This window comes from Pelodiscus sinensis, chromosome 5, assembly GCF_052426305.1.
Source record: "Pelodiscus sinensis isolate ZL-2025 chromosome 5, ASM5242630v1, whole genome shotgun sequence".
Classification (NCBI taxonomy): Eukaryota; Metazoa; Chordata; order Testudines; family Trionychidae; genus Pelodiscus; species Pelodiscus sinensis.
The window spans coordinates 58,583,868-58,598,858 of NC_143056.1; the positions used below are offsets into that span (position 1 = coordinate 58,583,868).

Below are 14,991 nucleotides of genomic sequence, written 5' to 3' on the forward strand. Positions count from 1 at the left end.
TGAAAATAGTTATAACTGTCACAAACAGTTTGAAGTATTAAAGTAATTCTGCTGCTGGCATATAAAACTTTGTTCCACATCTAAACACAAACTTTGTAAATTCTGAAATATCATTTCTGGGAAGGATAAAAAGTTATAAGCAAATATCATCATTGCAAGGAAGCATGACATATTTTTCATGTTTGACAATGGACATAAATATCCTCCCACACTATTTAATGTGCAAACTTCATATGTGCAGCAGAGCTAATAAAACATCTCAGTGAAAACAAATGAAAGGGGTGGATGGAGGAGAGTTACGATCAGTTTGAATGGCAAAAGCAAAGCTTTGAAGTTGAAAAGTCATCATCATACTTGTATGATCTATTCACAAAATGCAGAATCATATCTGATATACAGACTCAATAGTTCAGATCCATAGAGGATGGTGTCAGGGATAATTGGCTGTCTTTACAGAGAAATGTCTTTGAGCTGAAGAAGATGTTTCAGGATCATAGAAGGTACTTAGAAAATCAAGGAGAATTCTAAACAATTATTAGTTCTTTTACCCATAATATTACTACTATGCTATAATTTACATATTACATTTAAATGTAATAACTAAAATGCTATCATCATCATCATCATGAATACATCATCTGTTTTTTCTTTCAAGATGAAACAGAAATATTTATTGAAAATGTGCACGTGCAGATAGATGGACATTGCTACTCTGAAAAAAGTTTCAGCTCCAGGAATATAGCAGGGATTATCACTCAAGGAAGAAGTCATAGTTATCATCCTATTACCAACACAAAGGGGCAAAGGGGAAGAATGAAATACTACAGAAGTATAGTACCCATGAATTACTCCAGATCAAAAACAGAAAGAAATAGGTTCACTGGAAGCAGTATAGCAAGGTGACTGGCTTTGAGAATAAGACAGAAGCAGGGCACCTTTGACAGACTGGTCCAACCCCCTAGCTAAATGATTATTCAGGCATGGCAAGGAGATACAACTTGCTCCCAATAAGGGAGTTTGGTTGGAACGAGTAAGTTCAGGTACAGAAAGGCAAAGGGAATAATAGAGACTGAGGCTACGTCTACACCGCTGCTTTTTATCGGAAAAAAGTACGCAAATTGCGTTCCGCAGTTTGCTTAACTTTTTCTGACAGTTTTTTCGGAAGAGGCTTTTCTGAAAACACTGGGCCAAATTTCAGAAAAACCTCCTCTTTCGGAAGAGCCCTTCTTCCTCGTGGAATGAGGAAGACAGGGCTTCTGAAAGAGCATGTCTGTTCTTCCGCAAAAAATGTTGACAGAGCAGATGTGTTCCCTGGATGCGGCGGAGTTTTTCCAGGATACTTCTGGTATCCCGGAAAAACTCCATAGTCTAGACATAGCCTGAGAGCACTCAGTATGAGAAAAGTATGAGAAAAGAAAGAACAGGAAGGATACGTCTGTGGAAGGACTTGAAGTGGGAAATTAGGCCACTGTGGGAGATGCCAAGGGAGAGGACAGAGGGAGACAGCTAGAGGAAGCTGATTGAGGGTACATGCAAAAATCTCCCATGGTAGACAATCTGAGAACCTGGGTTTACACTCATATTTGTTCTACGATGCTAAAAATAGCCATTTTGATATTCCTGTGTGCATTGGAGTTTGGGCTCTTAAGTTTAAGAATAGGTTTCTAAGCCTAGTCAGGAACATTTAGACAACCATTTTTAGTGCCATCCTGTGAATACAAGTCTCTAGATCTGGGCTCTGACATCTGCTCCTGTGTGTGGGTTTTTTTTTGTTTTGGGTTTTTTTTTTTTTTTTTTTTTTTAAGTGTAGACTTATTCTGAGAACCAGTAAGTCAACTAGGAAGCTGGAAGAAGTTGTTGGAGTGAACCTATAGAAGCAGCTGTTGTAAACAGCTGAGTTAATGGCGCAAACTTGGAGGCATCCTGGGTTAATAATGATGCAAACTATGAGGCCAGGATCACCACAACTTAAAGAAACACTGTATTAAATAAAAGTGACCCCGAAGGGGAAATATTCTTTGAAATAATTTGTTAAAATGTATTCTTTACTGGAAATGGACACAGGGAATCTACAAGGCTAGACCAGTCCACAAGAGGTGGCTTGAGATATGTTTCTAAAATACACATACAATTTAATGAGGGAATGATGAAGGTAGCTTCAATTTTGGAAGCAGGAATAAGGGAAAGGAGCGCTAACACTAGCCTTTTATCTGTAAGAATTCAAATATATAGTCTTAAAAAAGAACTGTTCTGTAACCCTACTAATGTTGGAATACTATAGGTCTGGTCTTACGATAAAAGTGAAGCTCTTTAGGGCTAATATTTTAAGAGACAAAGACCATATGTTTGATTTGTGCTTACATAGCGCTTTGAAAATGTAAGGTGCTATCAAACTATTCATCGTTAAAATGTACCCAATGTTGAATAACTATTTGAATAAGGGCGTGTCTACACGGCACTTACTTTTTGTAAGTGCACAAAATTCCTACACAATTTCCCTCAATTTACTAGAGCTGCTTATGCGTATTATACACAAACAACTCTGGTAAAACAGAAGCAATTTAACTTTTGGGTCTCTCAAAATGTATAACATGTGCTATTCATTATTATATTATGGCATTAAATGTTAGTACATGAAAATATTAAAATTACCTTATGCTGGCTCTCTGGCATTTCATATTCCCTGTTTCCCTTTATATTAACTCATTCTAATCCCTTTTCTTCTACTTTATGTGGCATTATTTTTCCTCTACCATTTTCATTGTTCTGTCCTTCGGTCTAAATTTTCTGTAACCTTCCACCACAACCTCTTCTTTTTTTCTTCATGCAAATTCTCTCTTTTTTCTCTCCTTGACTCCCTTCTGACACATGGACAGAAACTGACACTGAATCAGCCTTCATCTACACACCAAGGCATTGCCAGCTCATGTGTAACATCAATACCCTCACAACACAAACCTGCTAAGTACCACTGCAATGGATTTTTCTCCATCTTTGATTTAATTTTAAACATACTTTTTCAAATTTTCATCACCGATTAAGGACTTTTGCTATGTACAGCAAACAACATTTAAAGTCTCCCTTATTGAAACTGCCATCACTTAACAGCTGTGACACAATGATGACCACCCAATGCGTTCACTCATATTGGTGTCCCTTTTAGTCTTCCAATCTCTCACTCTAGAATGTTTCCCCCCGTTCACATGCTAGCACCTCCTTCCAGTCATCTCATACTCATACTGGTAACCTCACACTCACACTCTGAGCTTCTCAGCTAACCTAACCACTACCCTTGTGCCAGGTGAGATTTATGCACCATTTGTACCATCTTGAGAAGAGAGGCAAAAAGACATTGAGACCATCTTCCTCCTCACGCCTCTTATCAGGGATTAATGGTAAGATTATTAATGCTAATATGTTTTTAAAATGCCTCAGTACCTAACTCCTATTGAAATCAATTGATTTTAAGGAGAGTTAGATGTCTAGGTGGTTTTGAATATCCCACTACACACCTGCTTGCATCTTTAGGCACTTACATAGCTTTAATCACATCCTAAATTCCCTTCCTCCACAAACATTCTTCCCAGGGGCACCAGGTGTGAATGGAGCAGAGCATTCCAATCTGGGCTTCACTTTCCATATGTAGCACTACAGCAGACAGAATGAGGAGTGTGTGGAGTGTGTGGATTAAGGCTTCCACTTTGCATCAGCCCTGCAGCCCATTCAAGGGAGTACTGTATCGATCAAATGTCCAGCCATCCGCTACAGAGCAGATGAAAACTATTAAGAAAAAAATGACTAAATTGTAGAGCTATGTGCATAACTGATTTTCCAGTTGACTGGCAGTTCTAAAACATCAAACAATTTTCACATCGTGTTGTTGCAAAATGAAAGTTTTTCAGGTTGTCAAATTAAACATTTTGTTCAATTTGACTTACTGGTTTCAGTTCTGAGCTTTTCAAAAATACTCAAGAGATAGTGAGACAAAAGTCATTCTGAATGAAAACTATAAATGTGTTTTGAAAATGTCAACGCAAACCATTTTGTTATTTTAGAATTTTTAATTTTTGTGAATGTTTTCCTTCAGATTGGGAGAATTTTGAGAAAATGCAAAATGAATTCACAAAATGTCTCAGTCAACTCAAACGGCAATTTTCAGAAAAAAAAATTGTAACCAGCTCTCCTAAAGAGTAAAAAACCAGATCTCTTACAATTTTTCACAGGGGGTGGTAATTTTTTCTGAAAATATGCTATTGGTTGATAGCAACTATGTAGGTCAACAGGTCTATCTATCTAGCCACCATTCTGTCCCATTACCAGAGCATCTTCTTTAACACATTTATTCTCACAAAGCCCATTAGATGGGGGAGTGTGTGGCAGAGCAGAGAATTAAACTGAAGTCTCCTGAATAGAAAGCTAGTGCCCTAACCACCATTACACCATCCTTCCTCTTAAAGTAGTATAGATTCCAAGGCCAGAAAGCTCATTTAGTTTGCGGTGGGCAATAATTTTTTATGGAGGGGGTGCAGTGTCTGGAATGGAAGTTGGGTGCAGAAGGGAGCTCCGGGTAGGGGGCTGGGGGACAGGAGAGGGTGTGGGGTCTAAGAGGGAGTTTGGGTGAATGAGGGAATTGTGACCTGGGAATGAGGATTGGTGTGCCAGGACCTAAGCAGCTCTCAGCCAGCAGCACTCCCAGGCTAAATCTACCCTACAGAGTTTTTTTGGAAAAATGGCTGTTTTTCTGGAAAAACTTCATTTGCATCCACACTTTGAAAAAAAAATTGCAGACCGATCACTTAGCCAAGTCTTAATGCGTGTCATATTGATTTAAAAACCTAGAATGATATAAATAAAAAATTCATGTGATACCAAATCAAAGCTTAATAGAAGTCTAAATATAGTACATCAACACTATTACCTTTACCAAACTTGTAGTCTAATCACTGAAAGCTATCAAGTTAGTTTGACAGGATCTATTTTTCATAAGCCCATATTGATTAGCCTCCTTTAATTCTTTATTAACTGAGTTCTGTATAAACTATTCCATTATCTTGATCAGGAACAACGTCAAACTGACAGGCATATAATTGCTTGGCTCAGCCATTTACAGTTTTTAATACTGGCACAGCATTAGCATTTTTCCAGTCTTCTGGAACTTCCCCAGCATTATAAGACTTATTGAAAATCAACATCAGCGGTAAAGCATGATTCACAGCCAGCTCTTTTAAAACTCTAGGATGTTTTTTAAATCAGCAGGCACGTTATGTTGGCCTGCTGATTGAAAAATGTGTAACTTTAGTAGATGCTATTTAACAGCCTCCTGAGACACTAGTGGAATGGAAAGAATGTTATCATCATCATCTCAACACACAATCCATTCTTCCCCAAATGCAAAACAGAAATATTTATGTAATTCTTCTTCCTTTTGCACATCTTCATTGACAATTCTACCATTTCTATTTAGTAATGGATCAACAGCATTGTTAGGATTTTTTGTTCCCAATATACATAATAAACTATTACTTATTGCCTATAACTCTGCTGGCCATAGATTTTGCTTGTATCCTTTTTCTTCTCCTATCAAATCTTTGCAATTCCTAGCCTCTGATTGATATTAATTTTTATAAACGTCCCCTTTCTTCCATTTGTTGTGTTTTTTATGGATGTCTTCACTTTCCCTCAAAAGCAGGTGGGAATTTTAATTAACATGACCTTCTTCCTCAGTTGTGGCTTTTTGGGCATCTAGTAAAAAGTGTTCTTAAACAGTTCCAAATTATCATTCATAATAATAATTATGAATAATTTCTTCCCCTCAGATAATTTGGCTCACAGTTCTTTTTAGCTTTGTTGAAACTGACCCTTTAAAGGCACCAAACATATATATTATTGGTCTGGACATGAATCTGTTTGGAAATTTATAAATGTGACAAAGTCATTGATCACCTGAACCTAAACTAAGATTAGTTTTTAGTTCTGTGATCAGTTCCTCTTCATCTGTCCATTAGATTGTACAAAAGCAGTGCAGACTTTTGAGACCATAGTGTATAACAGACCTTTTCCCAGACAGGTCTCCTTTCCACTAACTATAATTTGCAAACTCTATTGTGCTCTAACATGAGAAGGTATACTCTCTGATCTTTCTGTAAACCAAATTATTTCCTTTAATAGCAAATTATTAATCCTCATGTAGCTTTCTCTGCTGAAAAATGTAAAATGAGTTATGTTTGTCCATTGATAACTGGTGGCAATCCATATCTGCTGACTTACTGTAGAAGATACCTCATGTCCTGTAATTTGGTTTGGATCCAAGATTAAATCTCTAGTGTTACACAACTTGTGCTAAAGTACTGAAGCCTAGAACACCTGCAATGCATGGTCTGTCCCCACATGTGAATCGCTTCTCACATCTCTATTGTCTGGCTATAAATCTATACATAAATGGTATAAACATCATTGGTAGTAATTTCAAAACAGCTAGAATTAACAGCATACTGGCTAGAACTGTATTAAATGTTCCCAATATAACTTGCTGCCATGCAAAGCTCACCTTTTTGAGATTTTGTTACAAACTTGAATCTGAGATGTGGTTTAGCCCTTCAGAACCAGCTGTGCCAACTAATGGTAAGAATCTTACCAGTACCAGTTTGCCAAGTATAACTCATGTCTTGCCTTACTGCATATGAGCAGGGAAGCATCCAGTAGTAGAGAATAGAGGCAGGGAGGCAGAATAACTAGAGAAGGCAATGACAGCAGAAGGTGGTGGTGGGAGATAGTAAGAGCTCAAGACTCCTCTAGCAAGATTCAGTTCTCTAGCCAGTAATAATTTTCATCAAGTCACATTTGAAGAAGAGAGTCCCATTGCCTTCATACACAGAGAAGTCTGCCAACTGGGGTATGAGATGACTCAGGGGGTCAGCAATGGAATATGAAGTCTTTTATTTCTTGGTCACTGGTTCAAATTAGACTCAGACTGATAGCACCTAAAAGTTGTTACTGTCTGACAGCTGTTTGCAGGCCTGTATGAAATGAGTGATTTAAATCTCAGTATCCTTAATGAACAAGCATCCTGTTCACTTATCAAGCCTCAGCAAAGACACCTGGACCAAATGAACATATTGGTTTTCAGTTTCTGGTTGCAGCAACTTGGAATGAGACTTCTAAAATTAGTTAAGAGAATTAGTAATTTGGTTAGAACATTCCATCAAATATGTATAATAAAAAAATGAAAAGCATTTGTTGATTTTAGCCTAATACCAAACAGACAATGCAAGTAATGATGAGGGTAACAGTATATACCGGCTGCTGTAATTTTTACTGCTGCCACAAATTTAGATCAAGCCGGAATGACACCATGATTAAAATGCTTGTTGCCAGTCTACTCCACTCTTCCCACCATGGGTCACACTGCTGGTAACAGGGGTGGGAAATATTAAAGAAAAAGAAACCCCCACAATCAAGGAGATGTCCAGAAAGAAATAAAGTGATAAAACAACCAAAAAAATTAATTTGTAGTGCATTACCAGGATCAGTCAAGATTTCTAGAAAGCTCAGTCAAACTTGCAAATAAAAAGCTACAGTAGGAGAGAACACGAAGGCAGTAACTTTATAAAAAGTGTAAAAGTTAACCACAAGTATTATATAAAAGAATGAGTTTTTCTTCACTTCTGCTTGCTGCTGGGTAGGAATTTAGTTACCACAGAATGAAAGTTGGATTAAAATCTATTTAAGGGATAGTAAATAAACAGTAGAAAAATTACTAACAACTACTAGGAAAAGAGATTAATAGCATGGTGACCTAGTGATCAACATCAGAGCTGGTACAATTTGTATGTATATGAAACAGCAATTCATATAATATTTAGTACAAAGTTGAGGAAAATAGTCAAGTAAATATGGCAGCAGAACTGGAGCCAGGAGGCCAGGGTACCACAAGCTTACTATGTTAACTTAGGCAAGTCACTTATTCTCTGTGGCTCTGTCTACTCTGCAGCGTTTTTGCGCAAGAGATCTTCCGAAAAACTTCTTGCACAAAAGTGCGTCCACACCTCAAAAGCGCATCACAAAAGCAATGTGCTTTTGTGCAAGAGAGCGACCATGTTGCATGAATACTCTTGCGTAAGAAAGCTCTGATTGCCATTCACAGAATGGCCATCAGAGCACTTGTGCTTTTTCTGATAGGCTTTTTTTGTGCAAGAAACTCCTGTGGAGCGTCCACACATGCCTTTTTGTGCAAGAGCTGTAGAGCAAAAAGGACTTATTCCTTGGGAGGAGAGGAATAACTCTACCGGCAAAAGCCCTCTATCCTGTAAATTTACTGTATTTTTTTTGCGCAAAAATGTGCTTGAGGTGTGGACGCTCTGTTGGTTTTTGCACAAAAACACTTATTTTTACGCAAAAACCTTGTAGTGTAGACATAGCTAGTGCCTGATATGTGTCCCAGCCCCACAGTAAGAAAGAAAAGATGTAAGGAATGAGGTATAAATACTCCCCCTCAAGCAAACATATAGCAACATGTGCATATATGATCAAAAAAATTCCAAAACAAAACCCAGTCAATTCCACATACTTCTCATGGGCAAGTAGGTGAGAACAAATGTGACAGATGTTTAGCTGGGAGCTTAACACAGCACTGGAAGGTGCTCAGTGTGGTAGCAGAACCTATAGAGAAAAGATTAGAACTAGACAGAGACAAATGGTTACACAGTCCGTAAAACACTTGTATACCATGTGAGGATACAAGTCCAAGAACTTTGATATTATTATAGTTATCAAGAGTCTTGAATAAGAAGTAAATACACAGGTTTCAAAATTTGCAGAAAACATTAATATTAGAATTAGTTAACAATAGCACTTTAGAAAGACAACATGATAGCAGTTCAAAACTCTGTAAAGTCACGTGTAGACAGAGCGCCATTCTCTTCCCACTCCTTTTGCTTCTCCTATTTATTTCAAGTTTTCATATCCCTCTACTCATAACTCCGGTCATCTGAAGAAGTGGGCTATGCCCACGAAAGCTCATGATACCATCTACATGTTTTGTTATTCTATAAATTGCTAACAGACCATTTGTTGTTTTTTTCTTTAATTTAGTGGTCACTCTAACAGGTTCTGAGTTAGGGACTAACCTAACTAGGAAAAGTTCTAGCCATCAAAGTGGACAGCTCAACAAGAATGTTTATTCAGGGTACAAGTGTAAGTTATTTTAAGATGGGGAGAGAGGATTATATGGAAAATATTGTGATGCCATTTTGTAAAATGATGACATATCCTTACTTATTACCTTACATTCTATGTATAACTACAGACAGCACAAACTCAAAAAAATCTGAAAAAGGAACAGTACAAAGAAACTGGAATGGGGTCATCTATATGAGGTGAGATAAGAATGACTATAACTATTTAGAAGCTTCAGGGGGTAGCTGAATTAGTCTGTACAGGATAAACTTAAAAATTAGCAAATGGTCCGGTAGCACTTTATAGACTAACAAAACATGTAGATGGTATCATGAGCTTTTGTGGGCACAGCCCACTTCTTTAGATTCACTCCAGTCATCTGAAGAAGTGGACTGTGCCCACAAAAGCTCATAATACCATCAACATGTGTTGTTATTAGTCTATAAAGTTCTATCAGACCATTTCTTGTTTTTAAGTTTATAACTATTTAGGCAAAAAAGACAAATATACCTAAATAGGTTATGGTGGATGCCAGTCAAGTGTTGTATTAAAACACAAACACAAACATACACACACCCCACAACCAAGAAAGCATGCAAAATTAAAAGCCAATACACTCTGTTAATAAATAAAATATTGTTTACAAAGCATATAATTAGCTCACAGAACTCACTATTGCAGGACACTACTGAAGCAAACATCTGACTTTTTAAAAGTTAAGACACATATGGAAATAAGAATGTATTCTTCATTTACATCAGTTGGGATGAAATTAAAAAAACACAAATTCCAAGTATCGATTAGCTGATGTTAGGAATAAAATTTTATACAGAATAGACTATTGCACAATTATATGCAAGTGAGGTTTTTCCTAAAAAGCATCAGGCCGCGGCTACTGTTGAGGACAGGATAAAGGACAATATGAGCCTTTGAGCTGCTTCAGTATGGCAGTTCCTATGGCTCTAAGAATCAAGTAATCTACAAAAAACACCAATACAATGATCTTTAAAAGAAGTAGTTGATTTTTAAATGCTGATTGGGAAATGCTAGCAATTAAGGTTTATTTACTTTTGTATACGTGGGTTGTGGAAATAAAGCTGGTTAATCCCAATAGGAGTGAAGCATAGGCTTAAAGGAAGGCAAGATAAAACAGCATGTGGGAGAATGTTAGTGTTAATGTGCACATATACAGCACACTATCTCACTCCCAGCACTTACTACAAAAGCTGTAAATACAAACTGTCAGTTAAATTAGATTAAAAGACCACCTACAGCAGCCATACCTGTGGATTCCTACTTTTACAGGGTCTCTGCTAACTTTATGGGATACTTAAATACACATTACATTTTCTGGAAAAATATCATTAAGAACTTGTTAGAATCTGTGATAAGAAACTTGTAGCCTAAGAGCCGCACAAATTTAAGATTCAAAACTCAAATTAGATAAAGCACAATAACTTTGTGAAAGAGACCCGTTACCCTCAGAAATATCAGATGTATTTAACAGTACAGTTTAAGAAGCGCTGTTGTTCAAAAACTGTTTTTTACATAGGGAATTATATTATTTTAGCTTCATAAAGTAAAACTATTTAAAAATTTCCGGATGTTAGGAGGACGTTTATCCTGAAATAGCTATCCTGCATCGTCACAGAAAGTCTGTTATTTCAGGCTCACTATTCTTACCTTCCTTAAACCTCATTCTACGAGGAGAAAGGGATATTTCAGAATAGTGCTTTATTTCAAAATTTGGAGCTGTTGATGAAATAACTATTTCGAAACAGCATCAAAATCAGATACGCAATTTGCATAGCTGAAATTTTGAGTTATGGTGCAGTTCAGAGAATGTCTACACAGCAGTGTTATTTTGGAATAACTGACATTATTCTGAAATAACATAGTTCACGTCTATGCTACAAACAGATATTTCTACATGATATCAAAATAACGTTGAGCTGGAGGACTTCTTACTCTGACTCCTGTAACCCTCATTTTACAAGAAGTAAGAGAAATCAAAGGAAGAGTGCTCTAACTCGGACTTCCTGCTCTGTAGACAGCGCCAAAAGCTGAAATAAGCTACACAATTGACGTAGCTTTAGCATTGCTGTGCAGACGTTCCCTTAGGGGAACAGACTTATTTCAAGGGTAAAAACTACTTCATCAGTTTTTTAGCCGTGAAAGCTTGTTCCCAAATAAATCTGTGAGGCTTTTCATCCTGGTCAACATTGAGGAGTTACTTTGAAATAACCCACCACCCATTTTATTTTGAAATAATAAGCGGATTGTCCACACTACCAAACCCGTTGTTTTGAAATAATGGGCTGATTATTTTAAAAAACTGCATTCCTGCTTTCCTCAGGGACTAACACTAATTTCAAAACAGTTATTTCAAAACAGAGTTAGTGTGGTTGCTCTGGTGCTATTATTTCAAAATAACTACTCCCCAGAGTAATTAGAAGTAATTATTCTCCAGTGCTTCCCGGGGCTCTAAGTCAAGGTAGCATGTCCATGATAATGGAGCCTGACTCAGACCAATTTTGAGGCTTCCCTATAGTATAGACACACTATTTCAAGTTTGTTATTTCTAGAGTTATTAAATCAATTTTAGTTATTTCAAAATTGTTTTCTAGTGTAGACATGCCCTTAAGGTTCTACAAGATTCCTAGCTGTTTTTGCAGATATAGACTAACACAGCTACCCCTCTGTGTTAGCAACCTCATGCCTGTTTCAATCATCACAGTTTAGGTAAATATGAGTCCTCTCAGGAATCAAGTGAGTCATAGTTTATGTGACTTCTCAGATATTAAATGTTAAATTGCTTCAGACTTTGTGAGTGATATTGCTCATTTGGGAATACTAACTTCCTTGTATAGTCACCAACTGGTTCTGATTACTTTGAGGAGTGTCTCATATAACTGCTGTGACATGCTGTGACAATACCAGATTATGGGTTCCTAACTGTGTGATGCATGATACACAAATATGTAGTAAAAAGTAGAGCTTTTTACAACTTCAAGAGAATAATCATGGAAACGCCCCTCAAATGAAGCTTCTTGTAATAACAAGATTTTTTTATGCTGCGGAACTATTACAAATACATTTCCTGGTATTCTAGATTCACCACTCCAAAAGTTTGTGTTTTAATCAGTTACACTGCATAGGAATAAATCAGCTTTTAATTTTCTGCAGGGAATACCCTCTTTCATGAGGATTAGCTATTACTGTCTACTGAGCAAATATTTTTGTTTAATTTCTTATACAGTGCACTTTCTGCAAATATATCACATGTAATAATATCATCTGGATTTTGTGTGGCTGCCTCAGCATGCTCCCTCCTGCCCAACTCTCTTTCCTAGAGTAGCATGATAAGACCTGACCTTAACATCCTGTTGCAGATTATCTTATCTCCCTTTTCTCTCTCCAGGACTGTATCCATCAGTTGTTAGAGCCTTACACACCCCACCGAACCAGGAGGATCCTCCTTTTTTAATCTCAACAATGACGATAAACAAGAAATTTGTGCTCCTTGTATTCTTCTCATTGAAGAATGAAGTGGTATGGCCAAAGTGTTCAACTCAGTCTGTATAAGCAATATAATATATATATTCATTACTGTTCATTAGCAAATGGAGGTTTATGAGAGTGAAACTTTAGAAATGTCCAATCCTCCTACACCTACTGATAAGGTAGCCAAAACTGGCCGTTACCTGGGTGTAACTAGAAAATGGCTGACTCAGTCTGTCTTTGAATACTCTCCATAGATAGGCATAAAATTATCTTATTCCCCATAGAGAAAACTATACAAAGAGTTAGCTCCTTTTAAGATTCTTATAAACATCAAGGAAGGGTTGCTGGAACAATTTTTATAGAGGGGATGCTGAGGGCCATTGAACCAAACTATAAACTCTCTATATAATGGAAACCACTTTGAGCTGAGGGGCACAGCAGCACTTCTAGCTCCAGCACCTATGCATCAAGATACGTGGATCTTTGTCTGCAGCACTTAAAAGGTCAAGCATTTGTTTTTCTCTTCCACTTGCACTATTTTCTGGATTGTGTTCTGAGATGTACAGCCAGTTTTGCCTCTCTCCTCTGGTGATGACAACTTCACTGGGATGGATTTCAAATCTTAATTGGTCTTGGTGCTACTCTGCCAGAAGAGTCTCCAATGGGAAGCTCATTTAACCTCTTCCTCCAGCAGCAGATGCTGCTCTCCATCTCTGCTATTAGCCACATTAACTCCTGCTTTTCCTTCAAGCAGCACATCTCATCTTGCTCCTGCATACACTCTTTTATCTGGGCCTGCAGACAGCGGAGCTCTTTGATGGCTTCCTCTCACCTTTTATGGACAGCTGGCCTTCCAGAACTGGTTCTCCAGGCCATCTCCAAATTCCCTACCAGCTACAAGCTCAGGGAGCTACACTCTTTGCTCTGCCTTCCCTCAATGCCCTGGCCAAGAACAGAGGATTTGCCTCATCCCCTTGGGCTACCACATTAGTGTGGCTGCTCTTCTCCACATATCAGAAAGATTCTTCTCTGTGTTCGCTTTCTCCTTTTGTTTCTTCACAACATTGGAGATGCTTTGCATTGGAGACCCTTTCAAATAACTTGGCTCTTTCCCAACCCTTGCAGCTTTGCTGGACTCAGCAAGGTTTTACCACTGAATGTAGAGCTTACCTAAAATGACAGATTTTGATGCCAGGAGTCAGGCTTGGCCTACACTAAGAACCTACATTGGTGTTGCTACATCTTGGTTATGTGAAAAATCCGTATCTTTGAGAGATACAGCGATAGTGACCTAACCCACAGTGTAGACAGTGGTAGGTTGACCAAAGAATTCTTCCATTGACCTAACTACTACTTCTCAGGGAGTTCAATTACATATGCTAACAAGAAAACCTCTCCAGTTGGTATAGGCAGCGTCTACACAGAAGCACAGCAGAGCTGTAAGAACCTGCAGAGCTAGAACCAGGGACTATGGGGGTTCTGTTCTGCTGTTGCCTCACTATGGGATGTTTAGGATGGGCTCCCATGAGGACCTTGTAAGGGTGGGTTTGTCAAAAAGTGCCACCTCACAGCACCTGAGTGGCAGCCCCTGACAGCTCAATGATGATAAGTTGTCAATGGAGTCTGCCTATGTGTGTCTGCTCCAGACCCTGCTTGCAGTAGAACCTAGTCTCTAGCTTCTAACTTGTTTGCCCCTGACTTTGCTCTTCAATCAGTGTCTGTAATCGAGTGCCTGACCTTGATCTCCTGTTAAACTGATCCTACCCATCACCTGATGCCTGACTCTCAGTTTGCCCACTTGGACTTTCAGATCTGGGTATCTGACGTTGCTTAACTCCCGACTTCTGCTCCAACCATTAGGTATGACTGCCCTTGTCCCAGGTGTGACAGGCACAGCTACAATCTGTTGTATAATTATTAGTGTGGACAAACTCCCATACTTTAAGTGTCTCAGCTGCAAAACGAGGGTCTACCAAGATCTCCCGCTACTGATTCCATGCCAGAGGGTTATTTCCCTTAAGGACTGTCAGACATCTTAGTTACATGGACTTAGCTTTTAATCTTGAATCTCTGACTTAACATGAATACAAGATTAACATATTTTTCATGGACTGGAAGATTTAGACTCAATTTATTAAGTAACAGTGTATCCTAAACCCCTGTTTTATTGCACCTAATTAATTTAATGATGCAAAAAACACTCAAAAGATTGCTAGTGAGACTATAGTAGCTTTTACCAATCAGTGGCAATTATTGCAGTGTAATTATCTGAGTAATTATTGGCACCTAAGACCCACAACTGATACTATTTAG

The 14,991-nt window shown here is 38.0% G+C and overlaps 1 protein-coding gene across 5 annotated transcripts in view; it reads right to left on the reverse strand.

Moving 5' to 3' along the window:
• FMN1 (formin 1) overlaps positions 1 to 14,991 on the reverse strand; it is a 372,953-nt gene that overhangs the window by 50,401 nt on the left and 307,561 nt on the right. The window lies entirely within an intron of this gene.